Raw genomic sequence first — 19,951 nt, 5'->3', positions numbered from 1 at the left:
CTATACTGTCTGGACCACCGGGGAAGCCTGAAAATAACTATATCTGGGCTCAATAAGAGCAGAGTCAGGTTGTCACAATCTCAGGTTTATTTTGTTATTTTATCTAGAGTTGTACAACCACATGGAACTTCCACTAACTCACCAATCCAGAAAGGGTGGGAAACGCCGTGGATTCTGTCTGCATTTACAGTCTTGTACATTGCAGACTGCATCCTAACAGCCTTCCAGATGAGCTGAAAACAATCACCTGTCAGTATCTCAAGGAAGCTTTCTCAGACTCTTACTGGTTCCTAGGCAATCTCATTCTGAATTTCTCCTTTTCTGAGTTGTGTGGATTATTGTGGAAATAAAAGGTCTTGGCCAAGAAATGCCTGGAAACCAGTCCCATCTCTGGAGAGTAATGATCTGTGACTTCCTTTCAAGGTTTTGAGGATTTGAAGATTAGATAGGATAGACCACATAAGCCACAATGCACAGTGCCTTGCATACTGTAAATTCTCTATAAATATTATTAATAAATAATGAATAATGAATTTAATTAATAATTAATTAGCCGATGGAAGGGGAGGAAACTTCTCTGAACAGAGGATGAAAAGGCATTTGATCAGATTTAATATCCAACCTGATGAAAAGTGCTTCTTACACTTGTTTTTTTTTTTTAATTTAAAAAGTATTTATTTTTCTTGGAGGATAATTACTTTACAATCTCGTGTTGGTTTCTGCCATACATCAACATGAATCCATCATCAAAAAAGTCTGCTTCTTACACTTCTGCCTCCATCAGTATGGTGGTCTAGAAACTAGAAAACTTGTGCTATTGCAAAATAAACTGGTTTCTGGATAAATGAGAACGAGCATATTGTACAAGCATTGCTGAACTTCCCAAAAACTAAAGGGTTAAACTTCCCTAGTGGAGACTGAATCCAGGATATAAGAATGCACAGACCTGGGAGAATCCCTGGAGACAGCAAAGGGGAGAACAAGAGATTAATACATTGCACAAAGAGGAAGGGAGATGAACTCGACACATTAGAGTCCTTCAAAGGGATCAGTCGGTTCAGCTCAGCTCAGCCGCTCAGTCGTGTCCGACTCTGCGACCCCACGAATCGCAGCACGCCAGGCCTCCCTGCCCATCACCAACTCCCAGAGTTCACTCAGACTCAAAAAAGGAGTGAAACCTCTATGTCTGATGTTGCAGAGCATCAACGAGGAAATCTGCTCGTCTCCACAAGGCTCTGGATGACAGAGAACAGACAGACAAGAAACCAAAACTCAAAACCAAACAACCTTTTCCACTCAGAAAAACTGTAACCCAAAGGGAGATCTCATTGGAACTTGGGGTGTGAATAGTTGCTGCCAGCAGGCCCATGGCAATTCCCAGCTAAGAAAATGAAATTACAATGGTATCGGGTTGGTAGTGGCCTTGGCACTAAACAGAAGCAAAGGCAGATCCTCTCTGGAGAAAACGATGCTCCATTCAGAGCCCTCGGGGTTCCTGGAAGATACATTTAGCCAAGAACAACCTCAGAAACAAAAAAAGGTGCCAAACCAATGGCTATGAATTTGAGGATTGGCAGAAATCTTAAAAGAATTAAAATAGTATATACATTTTCCAAGAGTAGACAAAAGATGGAGCTTCCCTGGTAGCTCAGCTGGTAAAGAATCCGCCTACAATGCAGGAGACCCCAGTTCGATTCCTGGGTCAGGAAGATCCCCTGGAGAAGGGATAGGCTACCCACTCCAGTATTCTTGGGCTTCCCTGGTGGCTCAGATGATAATCTGCCTTCAATGTGGGAGACCTAGATTCAATCCCTGGGTTGGGAAGGTCCCCTGGAGGAAGATGGCAACCCATTCCAGTATTGAGAACATGGCAACTCACTCGAGTATTCCTGCCTGGAGAATCCCCATGGACAGAGGAGCCTGGTGGGCTACAATCCATGAGGTCTCAAATAGTCAGACACGACTGATCTCCCTTTGGGTTACAGTCTTTCTGAGTGGAAAAGGTTGTTTTGCTTTGAGTTTTGGTTTCTTGTCTGTCTGTTCTCTGTCATCCAGAGCCTTGTGGAGATGAGCAGATTTCCTCGTTGATGCTCTGCAACATCAGACATAGAGGTTTCACGCTTTTTTTGAGTCTGAGTGAACTCTGGGAGTTCACTTAGTCGTTTCTGACTATTTGAGATCCCAGCACACAGACAAAAGATGGTAAAATGAGAGTGTGCATGTGGGCAATGAATGGAATGAAAGCCAAAAGAGAAAAGAATACTAAAATATGAGCATAACAAAATATTTTCAGATAAATGCAACTAAATAATCAATAACATAAAAAGATGAAGGGTCTTGGGCTTCCCCGGTAAAGAATCTACCTGCCAATGCAGGAGACACAGGTTCCATCCCTAATCTGGGAAGATCCCACATGCCATGGAGCAACCGATCCCATGCATCACAACTACGTGCTCCAGAGCTCTGGCGCTGCAACTGAAGTCCACAAGCCCTAGGCCCTGAGCTCCGTAGCAAGAGAAGCCACCAGAATGAGAAGGCCATGCACTGCAGCTAGAGAGCAGCCCCCGCCACCAGAATGAGAAGGCCACGCACTGCAGCTAGAGAGCAGCCCCCGCCACCAGAATGAGAAGGCCACACACTGCAGCTAGAGAGCAGCCCCTGCCACCAGAATGAGAAGGCCACGCACTGCAGCTAGAGAGCAGCCCCCACTCACTGCAGCTGCAGAAGAGCCAGTGAAGACCCAGCACAGCCCAAAACAAAGAACAAAAATGTAAAAAGATGAAGGATCTAAACCCATATGTTACAAGGCACAAATTGTGCTGTAAGATTAAAAAGACACCAAATTTAGCTATCTGCTGACTATAAAAGGTTAAAAAATACAACATAAGGACATTGAAATGGCAGAAATAGCAAAAGTAAAGGGTGAAAAGAGATACCCCAGGCAAATGTTAACCAAAAGAAAGCTGATGTCTACTAATATCAAACAAAAAAGGTTTTAAGACAAAATGTCAGTAAGTGTAGAATATTACTAACGAATGACAAAAAGTGTCACTTCATGAGAGAGAGATAATTTTAAACGCTATCACCTAAAATTGCATCAATATATATATATTTTGATTATGCTTAGAATTATCTCTCCCTGATTTTAAACTAATTATAAGGAAATGGTGACCAATTCATCATTATATTAGGACATTTTCACTGCCCATATCAGTAGTAATTGTAAGCAAACACACAGACACACATTGACACCCATACATCACACAAATGGAATACTTTGCTAACACAGTTAATCAGGTAGATTTTAATGGACATATTTTGCATCTAACAAAGAATACAATTTTTCTCACATACACATGGAACAGTTACAAAATTCAGATAAGTCCTAAGCCATAAAGCAAGCCTCAACACATTTAAAATAATTATTTTCATACAGGACACATGATACATTGTGTCATCGTAGTACAATGAAACGTGACAGTAATAACATAATGATAATGAAATATGACCATGTGCTTAGGAATTTAAAAACTCATGAATCAAATACCAAAATGGAATTCTATAAACACATTAGCATTGAAGGCTAATAAAGGCACTACAATCATATTACCATATGACATTTTGATGATTTAGTTTCTGAGATTATGAAAATGAAAACAGATTTGGGACAATTTAGGTAAATCTTAGGGACACATCCTTCAAGACTTGAATGCTTCAAGCTGAGTCTGTTTTATCATGAACTGATGTCCATCTTGGCATGATTTTTATTTCAGGATACCAGCTCTGATAGCACCACCTCTAACTTCATGATATGGGCTGATTTGTATCCTCTCCAAGTTCATATGTTGAAGTCTTAACCCCCAACACCTTACAGCGTGGCTGTATTTGGAGATGAGATGTTTAAAGGGGCAATACAAGTAATATGAGAAGAGGCCGTTAGTGTGGACCCTAACCTAACCTGACTGATGTCCTCGTAAAAACAGAAATAGAGACACAGATGTAAAGAACAAACATATGGACACCAAGAGTGAGGGGGTGGGGTGAGCTGGGATATTGGGATTGACACCTATACACTAGTGATACTATGTATAAAATAGATAACTAATGAGAAGTTACTGTTCACCCTAACAGGTGTAAGATTTGACTCCTGAAATACTAGTATAAGGGCTCTGAGATTTTTTTCCTCTCTGATAATGTCATTTGTCATCTACCTGATAAAACTGTAAATCCATGCAAACAATTTGTTGGGAAGAAGGATGGGGGAAGGGATAGCTAGGGAGTCTGGGATGGACATGTGCATACTGCGGTATTTAAAATAAATAACCAGCAGTCCCACTCCCAGGCTATACCCTGAGGAAACCAAAATTGAAAAAAGACACATGTATCCCATTGTTCATTGCAGCACTATTTACAATAGCTAGAACACAGAAGCAACCTAGATGTTCATCGGCAGATGAATGGAGAAAGAAGTTGTGGTCCATATACACAAGGGAATATTACTCAGCCATAAACGGAATGCATTTGAGTCAGTTCTGATGAGGTGGATGAACCCAGAACCTATTATACAGAGTGAAGTAAGCCAGAAAGAGAAAGATAAATGTCGTATTCTAACACATATATACGGAATCTAGAAAAATGGTACTGAAGAATTTATTTATAGGGCAGCAGTGGAGAAACAGACATAGAGAACAGACTTATGGACATGGGGAAAGGGGAGGAGAGGGTGAGATGTATGGAAAGAATAACACAGAAACTTACATTACCATATGCAAAATAGATAGCCAACAGGAATTTGCTGTATGGCTCAGGAAAATCAAACAGGGGCTCTGTATCAACCTATAGGGGTGGGATGGGGTGGGAGATGGGAGGGAGTTTCAAAAAGGAGGGGGAATATGTATACCTATGGCTGATAGGTTTGACAGAAAACAAAAGAATTCTGTAAAGCAATTATCCTTCAATAATAAAAAAAAAGAATAACCAACAAGGACCTGTATAGCACAGGGAGCTCTGCTCAATGTCATGTGGCAGCCTGGATGGGAGGGGAATTTGGGGAAGAATGGATACGTGCATATGTATGACTGAGTCCCTTCACTGTTCACTTGAAACTATCACAACACTGTCAGTTGGCTATACGCCAATACAAAATAAAAAGTCTAACAAATAAGATGAAAAATAAAAGAGAGTAGGACACACATACCCACAAACCATGAGGATGCAGTGAGAAGCTGTGCGTGCTAAATGCTCAGCTGCTCAGTCATGTCCACCTCTTTGCAACCCTATGGACTGTAGCCCGCCGGGCTCCTTTGCCCATGGGATTTCCCAGGCAAGAATCCTGGAGTGGGGTGCCATTTCTTGTTACAGGGGATCTTCCCAACTCAGGGATCAAAACCACATCTGCGTCTCCTGTACTGGCAAACCAAGGAGAGGGGGCTTGGAAGAAATGAAACCTGCCCAACACCTCAATCTGATTCACAGCCTCCAGAATTGTGAAAAATAAATCTCTGCTTTTTAAGCCACCCCATGTGTGGAATTCTGCTGTGGCAGACCCAGCTGACTCACACTAAGTAAGCATATGTCCCAGTTTTCCAGGTGGTTTCCATATGTATTCTTGTTGAAAAATTAAATATTTTCTTGTCCACTTTCTAAGAAAGAAAGGGCACCAGCAAGTGCTGTAGTGGGTCTTATTTAACCTTTATTTCCTTGGATGTGATTTCAAAAATAGCATTACCCTATACTCTTCTGGTTGGGCACATCTGGGAGATGCAAGAAAAAGGCTTTACTCCACTAATCTGCCTTTTCTTCTTAACTTTTGGCTTCAAACTGTAACATGAGAGTCCGGTTACCGTGACCTCTCCTTACTCTTTGACTCTTGGAATGATCTAAGCGGGACAGTTCCTGGAGTTTGAGTTCATGTTTCTGAACATGACCAAGACCAGGGAAATGAAACATTGGTTCCTGAAGCCCTGCAGCTCAGAGTTCAGGCAGTTCCCCCTCGTCATGGAAAATGGAGACCCTGTCTGTTTTCCTGCAACTTCTCCATCACCCACCGTCACATTGCTTTCTCAGTTGTGGATCTGGTACACTGGAATTAACCAGTGTTGAGAAGATTTTGACTGGGGAGATGATGATGGATATTTTAATTAGGTAACTTAAATAACAAAAGTGAGGATTTAGGAGTTGGATAGATTGATAGGTGAGAGACTAGACAGAGGAAATACAAGATGCTGTAATAGTTCAAGCTTGCAAAAAATACTAAAAGTTTAATATAGAATTTGGTAGTGAAAAGGTCTGAGAAATAGTGTATTGCATTTCAAAAGAAGTTGACAGGATTTGAAAACCTTTTGTGATAATAACTGGTGCCTTTTGGGAGAAGATGTAAGCTTGTGTATATGGAAGAACTGACAGAGTTGGCCCTTTTTAATCTATTGCTCTTATTTGATAATTCTAGTTATATATTCCATTATAATTTTTTGCAAAAGGCTATGGTTAAATTGATCAACTTCACGTTAAATCTTTTCTTTTTTTTGTCTCATTCTAGGAGTATTAATTTTACTTTTTATTTTTAATCAATTGTTATTGGCATATAGTTTCTTTATGATGTTTTGTTAGTTTCTGCTGTATACCAAGTGAACCAGCTATTCACTTTGTGAATCCCCTCTGGTTTGGATTTCCTTCCCATTCAGGTTACTACAGAGCACTGCGCAGAGTTCCCTGTGCTGTCCAGCAGGTTCTCATTAGTTACCTATCTTATCCATAGTGTATATACATCAATCCCAATCTCCCAATTCATCCCACCTCCTCTTCCTCCCTGGATGTCCATACGTTTGTCCTCTACGTCCCTGTCTGTAATTCCGCTTTGTAAATAGGTTCATTAGTACCATTTTCCTAGATTCAACATGTATGCGTTAACATATGATATTTGTTTTTCTCTTTTTGACCTACTTCACTCTGTATGACAGAATCTTTTCTTTCATATGTGATCAAAGTGAGTTCCCCTAGATGCCTATATCTTTGGATGACAGTAGGAGTTCAATTTCCAGGAAAGGAAATCAACTTTAGCCATTTTAAAAAGCTGAAATAACATCATACAACAACATCCTCCTTGTGGAATCATAAGTGTGTTGAGTTTAAGCAAACATAATTAGGCCTGGAAATCAAACTAAAATATGGAGGACGCTCTTTGTGTCCTGAGACATTTCCTTCTCAGCAAATCAGACAGAAAACATGTGTGATTTATGAGAATGCTGACTAAATTACCCTTCAGCAACCACCTTTCCATGATATCACTTCTTCTCTAAAACCCACATGAGCTGTCATGATCATGCAAGGGAAGTTTTTCACAAAAGGCTTTAATAAAATAAAATTAAGTAAAATTTTAGAATTGATACAAGGAACATTGCAATCATTAGGTGTGATCATCCTGGGAAAACTTACTGATTTACCCTCATGATCCTTTAAGTCAGACTATTCCCAGATGGCTCATTGATAAAGAATCTGCCTGCAATGTAGGAGGTGCAGCTTCTGTCTCTGGGTTGGGAAAATCCCCTGGAGGAGGAAATAGCAACCCACATCAGTATTCTTGCCTGCAAAGTCCCATGGATAGAGAAGCCTGGCAGGCTACAGTCCATGGGGTCTCAAAGAGTTGGATAAGACTTAGCCACTAAATAACACATGCATCCAAAATAGGTTGAAAATTTGGTTTCTGTTGTGTGTTTTCACACCAAAGAATCAATTGTATATACACTTCTGCAGCTGGCTAGATATGGCTGTTGTGGCAAAAGATGTTTGTAGTGTATCTTTGGTTTCCTTGGTTTCTCAGCTTTACACATATTAGAAGATAAAGGGACCCTGATTTGGTGAGATAACAGTAGAGAGAGTAGCAAAACAAGTGTCCTGGATCCTCATAAAATGACTCTCCACTCTTTCTCCCCTGTTCTCCTGCTGGTACATGAGGGAAATTGGCAGGTAGGAAATGTGGAGAGGCCTGGCCACTAGGGTACCATATGCAAATGGACTCAGCGAATTGATTCCACCTCTCATGTATTTCCACTTAAATCAGGAGAAGTACATAAGAGGGGAGGCGTTCTACCAGCATGAGTCTCAGGGAAGCATGCCTCCAAGACATTTCAGCACAATTTTTGCAGCCAAGGTCAGATGAAGGGAAAAGCCAATCAATACACCTAAGTCACATGAGAAAGAGAATCCAACACAAGAGTGGGTGTGAGGGTCTCCCTGGAGATCCCTGCCAACTTTCCTGAGATTAGAGAGACAGACTCAAGGCAGAAGTGCTATCCTCAGGGGTCCATGGAAATTGCCAGGCTTTGTTTGAAAGAAAGTGTCATGATATCGCAGCCCAGAAATTTCCCTGGATTTCTTGAGGGTTGTACAATTTGGGATGATAAAAGCTCCATCATGTCACAGTATATACATAAATCAAAACATCACATTGTACACCTTAAACATATATAATTATTATTTGTCAGTCATACCTCAGTAAAGCTGGGGGGAAACAGTAATACATATTCACTGTGGATATTTTGAAAATGATCAGCTATCATCTGACCTCTTGTAGAAAGCCATTAGTAACCTGTTAGCTTTCTACTTCCTGTTATTGGCAGGCATAGACATGTTCATGTATGGAAAGTTTCTGTTGTCCTTGCTGTTGTGTGGAACCATTTTTAAAGTCTTTATTTGTTACAGTATTGTTTCTGTTTTGGCTTTTTGGCCAGGAGGCGTATGGGATCTTAGTTCCCCAACCAGGGATTGAATCTGCACCCAATGCATTGGAAGGTGATATCTTAACCACTGGAGCACCAGGGAAGTCCCAGTGCATGTAAAATTTTTTATCATGCTTTTTGAACTTATTATTTACATCACAATCATTTTATAATCACAAAATTGTTACAAAATATGCTTGTAATGACCATATAAATGTTTGTATCATAATATTTTAAAAACATTTTTGCTACCATTGGATATTTAAATTGTTTTTACATGTATAATATCATGTAAGAATCGAATTGCCAGTCTATGTCCAATGCAGGATATGGCATGCTTGGGGCTGGTACGTGGGGATGACCCAGAGAGAGGTTTTGTGGGGGGGGGGGGTGGGAGGGGGGTTCAGGTTTGGGAATGCATGTACACCCGTGGTGGATTCATGTCAATGTATGGCAAAACCAATACAGAATTGTAAAGTAAAAAAAAAAAATAAAATAAAATAAAAAAATAAAGATCTGTAAAATAAAAAAAATAAATAAATAAATTGTTTTTAAGTTTCCTTTACTATTATAGCAATGAATGATTTTTGAATGTACAACTAGCTCATATTTGATGATTTTTTAAGAATATTTTCCAAGAGAAAGAATTGCTGGAGAAAGTGTATATTCAATTCAGTTCAGTTACTCAGTTGTGTCCGACTCTTTGCGACCCCATGGACTGAAGTACGCCAGGCTTCCCTGTCTATCACCAACTCCCGGAGTTTACTCAAACTCGTGTCCATTGAGTTGGTGATGCCATCCAACCATCTCATCCTCTGTCGTCCCCTTTTCCTCCCACCTTCAATATTTCCCAGCATCAGGGTCTTTTCAAATGAGTCAGCTCTTCACATCAGGTGGCTAAAGTATTGGAGTTTCAGCTTCAGCATCAGTCCTTCCAATGAATATTCAAGACTGATTTCCTTTAGGAGGGACTGGTTGGGTCTCCTTGCAGTTCAAGGGACTCCCAAGAGTCTTCTCCAATACCATAGTTCAAAAGCATCAATTCTTTGGCACTCAGCATTCTTTATAGTCCAACTCTCACATCCATACATGACTACTGGAAAAACCATAGCTTTGACCAGACAGACCTTTGTTGGCAAAGTATTATCTCTACTTTTTAATATGCTGTCTAGGTTGGTCATAGCTTTTCTTTCAAGTAGCAGGCGTCTTTTAATTTCATGGCTGTGGTCACCATCTGCAGTGATTTTGGAGACCCAAGAAATTAAGTCTCTCCCTGCTTCCATTGTTTCCCATCTATTTGCCATGAAGTGATGGGACCAGATGCCATGATCTTAGTTTCCTGAATGTTGAGTTTTAAGCCAACTTTTTAACTCTCCTCTTTCACTTTCATTAAGAGGCTTTTTAGTTCCTCTTCACTTTCTGCCATAAGGGTGGTGTCATCTGCATATCAGAGGTTATTGATATGTCTCCTAGCAATCTTGATTCCAGCTTGTGCTTCCTCCAGCCCAGTGTTTCTCATGATGTACTCTGCATAAAAGTTAAATAAGCAGGGTGACAATATACAGCCTTGATGCACTCCTTTCCCGATTTGGAACCAGTCTGTTGTTCCACATCCAGTTCTAACTGTTGCTTCTTGACCTGCATACACACTTCTCAGGAGGCAGGTCAGGTGGTCTGGTATTCCCATCTCTTTAAGAATTTCCCAGTTTTTTGTGATCCACACAGTCAAAGGCTTTGTTATAGTCAATAAAGCAGAAATTGATGTTTTTCTGGAACTCTCTTGCTTTTTCGATGACCCAATGGATGTTGGCAATTTGATCTCTGGTTCTTCTGCCCTTTCTAAACCCAGCTTGAGCATCTGGAAGTTCACGGTGTATGTACTATTGAAGCCTGGCTTGGAGAATTTTGAGCATTACTTTACTAGCGTATGAGATGAGTGCAATTGTCCAGTAGTTTGAGCATTCTTTGGCATTGCCTTTCTTTGGCAAAGCATTCAGTATCACAGTAATCCAAGTCTATACCCCGACCAGTAATGGTGAAGAAGCTGAAGTTGAACGGTTCTATGAAGACCTACAAGACCTTCTAGAATGAACACCCCAAAAAGATGTCATTTTCATTATAGGAGACTGGAATGCAAAAGTAGGAAGTCAAGAAACACCTGGAGTAACAGGCAAATTTGGCTTTGAAGTACAGAATGAAGCAGGGCAAAGCCTAATAGAGTTTTGCTAAGAGAACACACTGGTCATAGCAAACATCCCCTTCCAACAACACAAGAGAAGACTCTACACATGGACATCACCAAATGGTCTATACCAAAATCAGACCGATTATATCTTTGCAGGCAAAGATGGAGAAGCTCTATACAGTCAGCAAAAACAAGACCAGGAGCTGACTGTAGCTCAGATCATGAACTCCTTATTGCCAAATTCAGACTTAAATTGAAGAAAGTAGGGAAAACCACTAGACGACCATTTCAGGTATGACCTAAATTAAATCCCTTATGTTTATACAGTGGAAGTGAGAAATAGATTCAAGTGTTTAGATCTGATAGACAGAGTGCCTGAAGAACTATGGATGGAGGTTCATGACATTGTACAGGAGACAGGGATCAAGACCATCCCCAAGAAAAAGAAATGCAAAAATGCAAAATGGCTGTCTGAGGAGGCCTTATAAATATCTGTGAAAAGAAGAGAAGCGAAAAGCAAAGGAGAAAAGGAAAGATGTACCTATTTGAATGCAGAGTTCCAAAGAATAGCAAGGAGAGATAAGAAAGCCTTCCTCAGTGATCAGTGCAAAGAAATAGAGGAAAACAATAGAATGGGAAAGACTAGAGATCTCTTCAAGAAAATTAGAGATACAAGGGAACATTTCATGCAAAGATGGGCTCGATAAAGGACAGAAATGTCAAGGACCTAACAGAAGCAGAAGCTATTAAGAAGAGGTGGCAAGAATACATGGAAGAACTGTACAAAAAAGATCTTCATGACCCAGATAATCACGATGGTGTGATCACTCACCTAGAGCCAGACATCCTGGAATTCGAAGTCAAGGAGGCCTTAGGAAGCATCACTATGAACACAGCTAGTGAAAGTGATGGAATTCCAGTTGAACTATTTCAAATCCTCAAGATGATGCTGTGAAAGTGCTGCACTCAATATGTCAGCAAATTTGGAAAAAGCAGCATCCACAGGACTGGAAAAAGTTTTCATTTCAATCCCAAAGCATATATTATGAAGGTGATTGAAAATTAAATTTCAAATCTCCCTTTAGAGTATTTGGTTTCTTTTACATTTTACTAGTGGGATGTGAGGGTGATTCCTTAAGCATTAGTTAATTCTGATATGTATCATTACAAATCTTCCCGACCCAGAGATCCAACCCATGTATCTGATGTCTCCTGCATTGGCAAGGGGGTTCTTTACCACTAGCGTCACCTGGAAAGCCCAGCTCTCACTTACATGAGTAATCCAATAGTCAAACCCACAAAAGCAGAGAGTAGAATGCTGTACTGTGGAGAGGGGTAACTGGGACATGGCATTAGTGGTAAAGAACCCACCTGCCAATGCAGGAGAGCTAAGAGACGTGAGTTCTATCCCTGGGTCAGGAAGATCATGTGGAGGAGGGCACGGCAGCCCACTCCAGTGTTCTTGCTTGGACAGTCCCCATGGATGGAGGAGCCTGGCAGGCTATAGTCCATAGCTATACTAGCAAAGACTCGCACACATCTGAAGCAACTGAGCATGCATACATAGTCAAAAGGTATAAGCTTTCAGTGATGTAAGATGAAAAATTCCTAGAGATTTCCTGCTCAGCATCATGCCTGTAGTTAACAATACTAGTATTATTAGTAGTATCTACTTAAATTTTTGTTAAGAAGGTAGATCTTATGTTAACCATGTTATCACAAATAATAATAATAATGACAGCAGGAAACTTTTTGAAGGTGATGGATATATTTATGGCATGGATTGTGGTGATAGTTTTGTGGGTATATGCTTATCTTCAAACTCACCCAATTGTATACACTAAGTAGTACAGTATTTTGTATGTCAATTATACACTCAATCAGTTCAGTTGAGTTGCTCAGTCATGTCCGACTCTGAGACCCAATGGACTGCAGCACGCCAGTCTATCACCAACTCCTGGAGTTTGCTCAGACTCATGTCCATCGAGTCAGTGATGCCATTTAACCATCTCATCCTTTGTCGTCCCCTTCTTCTCCTGCCTTCAATCTTTCCCAGAATCAGGGTGTTTCCCAATGAGTTAGTTCTTTGCATCAGGTGGTTAAAGTATTGGAGCTTCAGCTTAACTTCAGTCCTTTCAGTTAATATTCAGGACTAATAAAGTGGTCTTAAAAAGTGAGTGTGTGTGTGTGTATTTGTATTTCTTTCTGTGTTTATGATCTCTCCTCTCTATAGCATATAAATACTGTGAGGCAGAAACTGTATTTTATAAGCTAAGACATATTTACTAAGCATTTAATAGATAATTAAATAAATAAGTGATTAAATATATGTCAGGCATAAAGCACAATGACTGCCATGTAGTAAGTGTCCAGTAAACAGTACCTGCTATTATTTTTGCTACCCTGTGAAATGTTATTTATCCATCACTGCAGAGAAATTGAAATCTTGCTTTTTGTCACTTTTATTTTTCCTATTGTCTGTCTTCTGGGTCCCTGTAATGCTAACCCTCTTTTTCAAAATTAAAAAATAATGAAAGTGAAAGTGAAGTAGCTTAGTCGTGTCCGACTCTGCGACCCTGTGGACTGTAGCCTACCAGGATCCTCGCTCCATGGGATTCTCCAGGCAAGAATACTGGAGTGGGTTGCCATTTCCTTCCCCAGGGGATCTTCCTGACTCAGGGACTGAACCCGAGTCTCCTGCATTGCAGGCAGATACTTCAACCTCTGAGCCACCAGGGTAAAAATAGTATCTCAGAGTATATTTAAATATAAAACTTATTATAGGCACAATTCATTCAGTAAGCAACTCTAGTCTCTAATTAAAATAAAATTTGTGAGTTGAAAGAAGCCTTTAATGACTTTTCCTGAGGTACTTGTTTGGGATTGACCAAAGGACAACATGGCTATCCTGTACAAGCAGCAGGCTGATGGATTGTTCCTGCCTTGAGATGGAGTTTGGACTGTTATTTCATAGCTTACATAGGAAATCTAACCTTACCATCCATTACTCTTGGTATATTGGTATAGCTTTATGTTAAATATATATTCACATAAATTCAAATGATACAGTATGTTTGAATTCTTAACAAAGGCTGCAAATAAAATTTAAAAGAGAAGGAATTACAGTAACAAATGAGCAGTGTTTCATTAGCAGCTGGGCTATTGGCTGATTGGTTGGTTTATTTTGCAAAATGTAACAGCCAAGAATATGTTACCTTTGTGTGTCTTTAGTGATGTTGCTCTGCGCATGTCTGGGTTGGTACAGCGGAGCATCATGGATGCCTTTTTTTCTCCCCCATAGGAAGGATGAAGCTGCTCACAGGCCGTTGGGTGGGAGGGATGTGACTAAAAGCAGCGTTTATAACCAGTGATTCTAAAGAAGGAAATAGGACATGCATGAAGAAAATGCACCCTGCAATAAGGTGGCTAATTCCATGGAAATACTAGTTGCAGAAGCCGTACAACCCTCTGAGATCATGGAAATTTGTTTCCTTTTTAAGCAAAATGCATACGTGTCCCTATACCAATAATCTGAACACAATTTCAGGAGACTCATGGGTATATGCCCCCTCCATGGACGCTTGAAGATGTGAGGTTTCTTACATCTTGCAAAGCACTGATGACTTCAACAAAACAGAATGAACTGAGCTGGCCTTAGAAAGAAAAAAAAAATGTTTTTTTATGTAGTGACTTAGATTTTACAATGTAATCTACCCAAGTCTTTCAGCATTTTTGAAATAGCAAAAGACAGACCCAGCAATTATTTTCAGGACCACTGAAAAAATGTGGTTAGAAAAATATCCAACACTTGTAAATAAAGACAGAGGATGGCTATGAGTCCTTTAAATGTCATCCTAGGACACTGTTTCACAATCTTTCCCCTAAAAGTTATTTATCATCTAGCAAAATACACCTAAATTTGACTTTGTTACCCCTTAAATAGAACCCACACACTGTGAAGTTACATGCTGACCTGTGTATTTCTGCATCTGGTAAAAAGTTACAAAGATTACTTTTGTTTAATTAGTCTGTACAGTTCTACATAGTTTTGTGTGTGTGTGTGTGTGTGTGTGTGTGTGCGCGCTTGCTCAGGTGTGTCCAGTTCTTTGTGACCTTATGGGCTGTAGCCCACCAGGCTCCTCTGTTCATAGGGTTGTCCAGGCAAGAATACTAGAGCGGGTTGCCATTTACTACTCCAGGGGATCTTCCAGATCCAGAAATCAGACCTGCGTCTCCCTCGTCCCCTGCATTGGCAGGAGGATTTTTTACCACTGATCTACCTGGGAAGCCCGCATAGTTTTATATCTATTAGCAAATTCATTTCAGCCTTTCTTGGACTGACTGACTCCATCAATCTTCAGTCTTTGAATTGTTCTATAAACCAGTTTCACCATCTTACTGGTCTCTCATGAATTAAGTTAAAAAAATATTTGGCACGTGGTCCTTCTATATTTGTATGAGAGTCGCAAATGCTGTAATTTGACATGTGGATGGTACTGCATCGTGATTTGAAGAGTCCTTTGCAGAGCAGAGTCTGCCTGGAAACCATGGGCTACAGATCTCAGATACAGGAGAGCATCTCCATTATCAGAAGTGTTCTGCCATTGGTCATGAATATTGATGTAAGTAACTGGGAGGAGGCAGAACCAAGCTCACTGCAGAACCTGGACTTGCAATGAGAGACTGAGAGCCTACTTGAGAGGAAGATGGAAACGCCTTGCAGGGAGAGAGGATAGCTCAATATCTGAGGACAGAATCAGAGTTCAGAAAGGCCTGGAAAACTGGAACATTGGGCTGAAAGAAACCACATCTCACACAAAAAAGGAAAACGACATCTGAGGTCTCATAGTATCCACTGCAAAATATTTGAATCCTTAGACTCTGCAGGCCCACATATGTAAATCTATCCCCAGTTAGTAATAAAAAAATATGGGAGGAGATTTTTGCCCCAAAAATGTTAATTGCAGTGTTGTTAAGAATAATGAAAAATTGGAGGCAATTGAAATGTCAACAATATGGAAATGATTAAGTAAATTGTAGAGCATCTAATTCTGGTTTTTTTCCCCTAACAAATCAAAAAGAACATGTATTGTGAAACATAGCACATAATAGAAAAGTGTATACATAAATGTGTGTGCAATTTACTGAATTATCGTAAAATGAACAGCCAGATAACCACCAACTACACCAAAAATGAAACACTGCCAGCACCCCATTAATTCTCTTCATATATTCCCTCCAAACCCCAAACCTCTAAAGTCTAAAATAATCATTAGTCTGAATTTTATGATAATCACTTAAAATAGTTTTGTTATGGTTTTATTACCTACGTATGTATTCCTCGACCCTATAGTTTAGCTTTGTCTTTTAAATTTTACTTAAATAGGATTTTTTTGTTTGTATACTTCTGCTCAACACAAATTTTTTCCTTTTTTAAAAATTGAGAAATAATACAGACGCCATAAAAATAATCTATTTAAAGTGTACAAGTCAGTGGTTTTCAGTATCATTTCAAAGTTGTTCAGGCCACCATCACGAATTCCAGAACATTTTCCCCCAAAGAAACCGTAATCTGTTAGTGTGCTGTGTGCTCAGCCACGTCCGACTGTTTATGACCCCATGGACTGTAGCCTGCCGCCGGCCTCCTCTGTCAATGGGATTCTCCAGGCAGGAATACTGGAGTGGGTTGTCGTTCCCTTCTCCAGGGGATCTTCCCCACCCAGGGATAGAACCTGAGTCTCCTGTGCCTTCTGCACTGGTGGATGGGTTCTTTACCACTGAACCACTTGGGAAGCCCTACCCATTAGCAGTCACTCCCTGTTTCTCATTTCCCCAGCTCCTGGCAATTACTAATCCACCTTCTGTCCTTGTGGATTTGCCTCTTCTGGCTATTCCTGGATATAAAAGGAATCATACAGTATGTGACTCTGGTATCTGGCTTCTTTTACTTCATGTACAAGGTGTATGAAGTGAAAAATGAAGGTTACCTTCATTTTCAAGGTAACTCACCTTACAGTGTATATTAGAACTTGATTTCTTCCTGTGACTGAGTAACACTGCAATGTAAGCACATACCACATTGTACTTATCCACTCATGAGGTGATGGGCATTTGGGTTGTTTCCACTTTGGGGGATATTAGGAATAATGCTGCTATAAGCATTTGCATGCAAGTTTCTGCATACATATATATTTACATTTCTTTTAGGTAAGAGCTAAAGTGTGGAAATGCTGGTTCATATGGAACTCTATATTTATTTATTTTTAAAGATTTTTATTTTTTGGTGTGGACCATTTTAAAGTCTTCATTAAACTCGTTACAATATTGTGTCTGTTGCCTCCTGTTCTGGATTTTTAGCACTGAGGCGTGTGGGATCTCAACTCCCTGACCAGGGATCGAGCCCACAGCCCCTTCATTGGAAGGCGAAGTCTTAACCACTGGACAGCCAGGAATGTCCCTAGAACTCTGTATTTAACCATTTGAAGAACTGCCTCACTTGGTTTTTAAAGCGATTCCACCGTATTACATTCCCACCAGCAATGTGTGGTGGTGGTGGTGGTGGTTTAGTTGCTAAGTCATATCTGACTCTTGCGACTCCATAGACTATAACCCACCAGGCTTCTCTGTCCATGGGATTTTCCAGGCAAGAATACTGGAGTGGGTTGCCATTGCCTTCTCCAGGGGATCCTCCTGACCTTAGGATCAAACTCGAGCCTCTGGCATGCAGGAGGATTCTTTACTGCTGAGCTACCTGGGAGGCCAGGATCCTCAGAATAAAGTGACTAGAGAAAGGTCAGGAAGATTTCGTTTTCCTTTAGATTTAGGTCACTGGGTTACACGCTTGAGTCTGATGCTTTCAAGTTCATTTGAACTTTAATCTCCTCATTTATAAAACTGGAGAGTATGACCTACTGCACAGCTTGTGGTGAGGATTAAATGAGATAATACTTGTGAGAGCAGTGAAAGCTATTCCAGTAGAAGGGCTTATTAAGATGACCTAGAAAATATCTCTGAATCTGGGTCCCAAGTGAATGTTGCTACCAGGAGGTGTCTACTCCTACCATGCCTCATGCACACCTCAAAGGTTCAGATTTAATTGGCCTTGAATGTTTTCTGAGCATCTGGGGTTTTTGAAAAACTCTCCAGGTGACCTCTCAGGCAGCCAGGGTAGCTTCATCCTATTACGAACAGTTAAAAGAGAAGAAGACTTCAAAATGATAGCTTTCAGATCTCTGTTTATCTCCATGGCTGCAACTGACAGCTTGGATTTTGCTTCCAGAAAGCTTAAAAAAAGAAACAAAAATCAGTGAATGTGTGAAAATAGTTCTTGAAATAACTCTCAGAGATGTTTGAATCAATGCAATAGAAAAAAAGATGAAAAAGCCAGCAGGCTTCTTTTACTGTTCTGGATTTTTTTGTGCTGAAAACGAAATGCTCACCTAACCTAGATATGGCTTTTTAAATTCTCCTTTCAAGGTTTTTATTTCCTGCAGCAGTTTCTGCTACTGTTGCAAAATACATCTGCAATAACTAAGGTCTGACCATGTTTCAACCATGTAAAAGAGGATTATGTTTGTGGCAATTCCTGAAAGCAATGTATGTCTTCTGCAAGACAATCCAGATGCCTCCATCCCCTGTGCACCCCGCCATGAATCTAACATGATCCTTTGTTTCTGTCTTTGATTCCTTCTGACTCATCTCAGTGGTATTCTGATATAACTATCTAACAGTGTCACCTCATTGGCAGTGAACCGCAGACCCAACAATTCTTCCTTATTGTCGTCTTTCTTCCTATTCAGAAAAATAACCCAGAGGATGTGAAGCCTGGCTTACACTATTCAAAAATTGATTGATTGATTCCATCTAGGGCAACCCTGAGGCTTCCCAGGTGGCTCAGTGGTAAAGAATCCACCTGCCAACGCAGGAGATGCAGGTTCAATCCCTGGGTCCAGAAGATCCCCTGGAGAAGGAAATGACAAAGCACTTTAGTATTCTTGCTGAAGAATCCCATGGACAGAGGAGAGGGCTAAAGTCTATGGGATCTCAAAGAAGTCGGACACAACTTAGCAACTAAATAACAACAATAGGGCAATCACATTTTTTTAAAAAAGTATATACTTTGACACCTGTTGTCATTATCTGGAGGGGGAAATAAAGTCCTCTCCAACACTTGGATGTAAATCGATGAGCCACACATGCACACAGGTTATAATTAGTCATCTGAAGGATCAAGTCCAGAGCTTACCCACGTTCCCATGATGGGAATTTGAGAGACACCCACAACTCCAATCAAGATGGAGAGTAATCTTCAGGAGGGTAAAACAGGAAAATGATTTTATTTAATTCAAAGAGTCATAAATATTACATTTCATTTCCAAGTTTATCCTAGAAAATTAATATCACCTTCATATTTCATTCAGTGCCTTTCCTCTTGAAATCTTTTTTTATTGGTATTATATTGCTGGCCTTACCCTTAATTTTATACTTTAAATTTATATTTGTTTATGAAAACTTTCTAAATTCCTTTAACTTTTCCGTTTTTTCCTTTTAAAAATTCATTTACTTTTAATTGAAGGATAATTGCTCTACAATACTGTGTTTTTGTTGTTTTGAGAAAATGCCATAATATTTTTGCTTTAAAAAAACTTTTGTATCCAACCTTCCTACATTTTCACCTCCACCCCCATGCCCATCCCCATACCCCCAAAAAATAGCTGGAAATATGACAGGTTATTTTTTAGACGAACAATAATTGATTAAGGATGTTGACTTTCCACATATAGGAATACGGTGTGTCTTTCCATATATAAAATATTTTCTTTTTTTCCCCTAGATCTTTCATGTCCTCCAGTAAAAGGCAAAAATGTCCCCACTAAATTCTGTGTGATTTTTAAATTCTGTGAAGTTTTGCCTTGTACTTTGGTTCATTTTCATTTGTTATTATGAATTGGGTCTGAGGACTCCGACTGCAGATAATCATGGAACTAGCTAAAGTCACTGCGAAATGGCTCTCAAAGAGACTCCTTTTCTGTGGCAAAGTCTGATAGCT

Source organism: Oryx dammah, unplaced genomic scaffold (genome assembly GCF_014754425.2).
Source record: "Oryx dammah isolate SB20612 unplaced genomic scaffold, SCBI_Odam_1.1 HiC_scaffold_16, whole genome shotgun sequence".
NCBI lineage: Eukaryota > Metazoa > Chordata > Mammalia > Artiodactyla > Bovidae > Oryx > Oryx dammah.
This window is presented reverse-complemented; position numbering follows the sequence as displayed.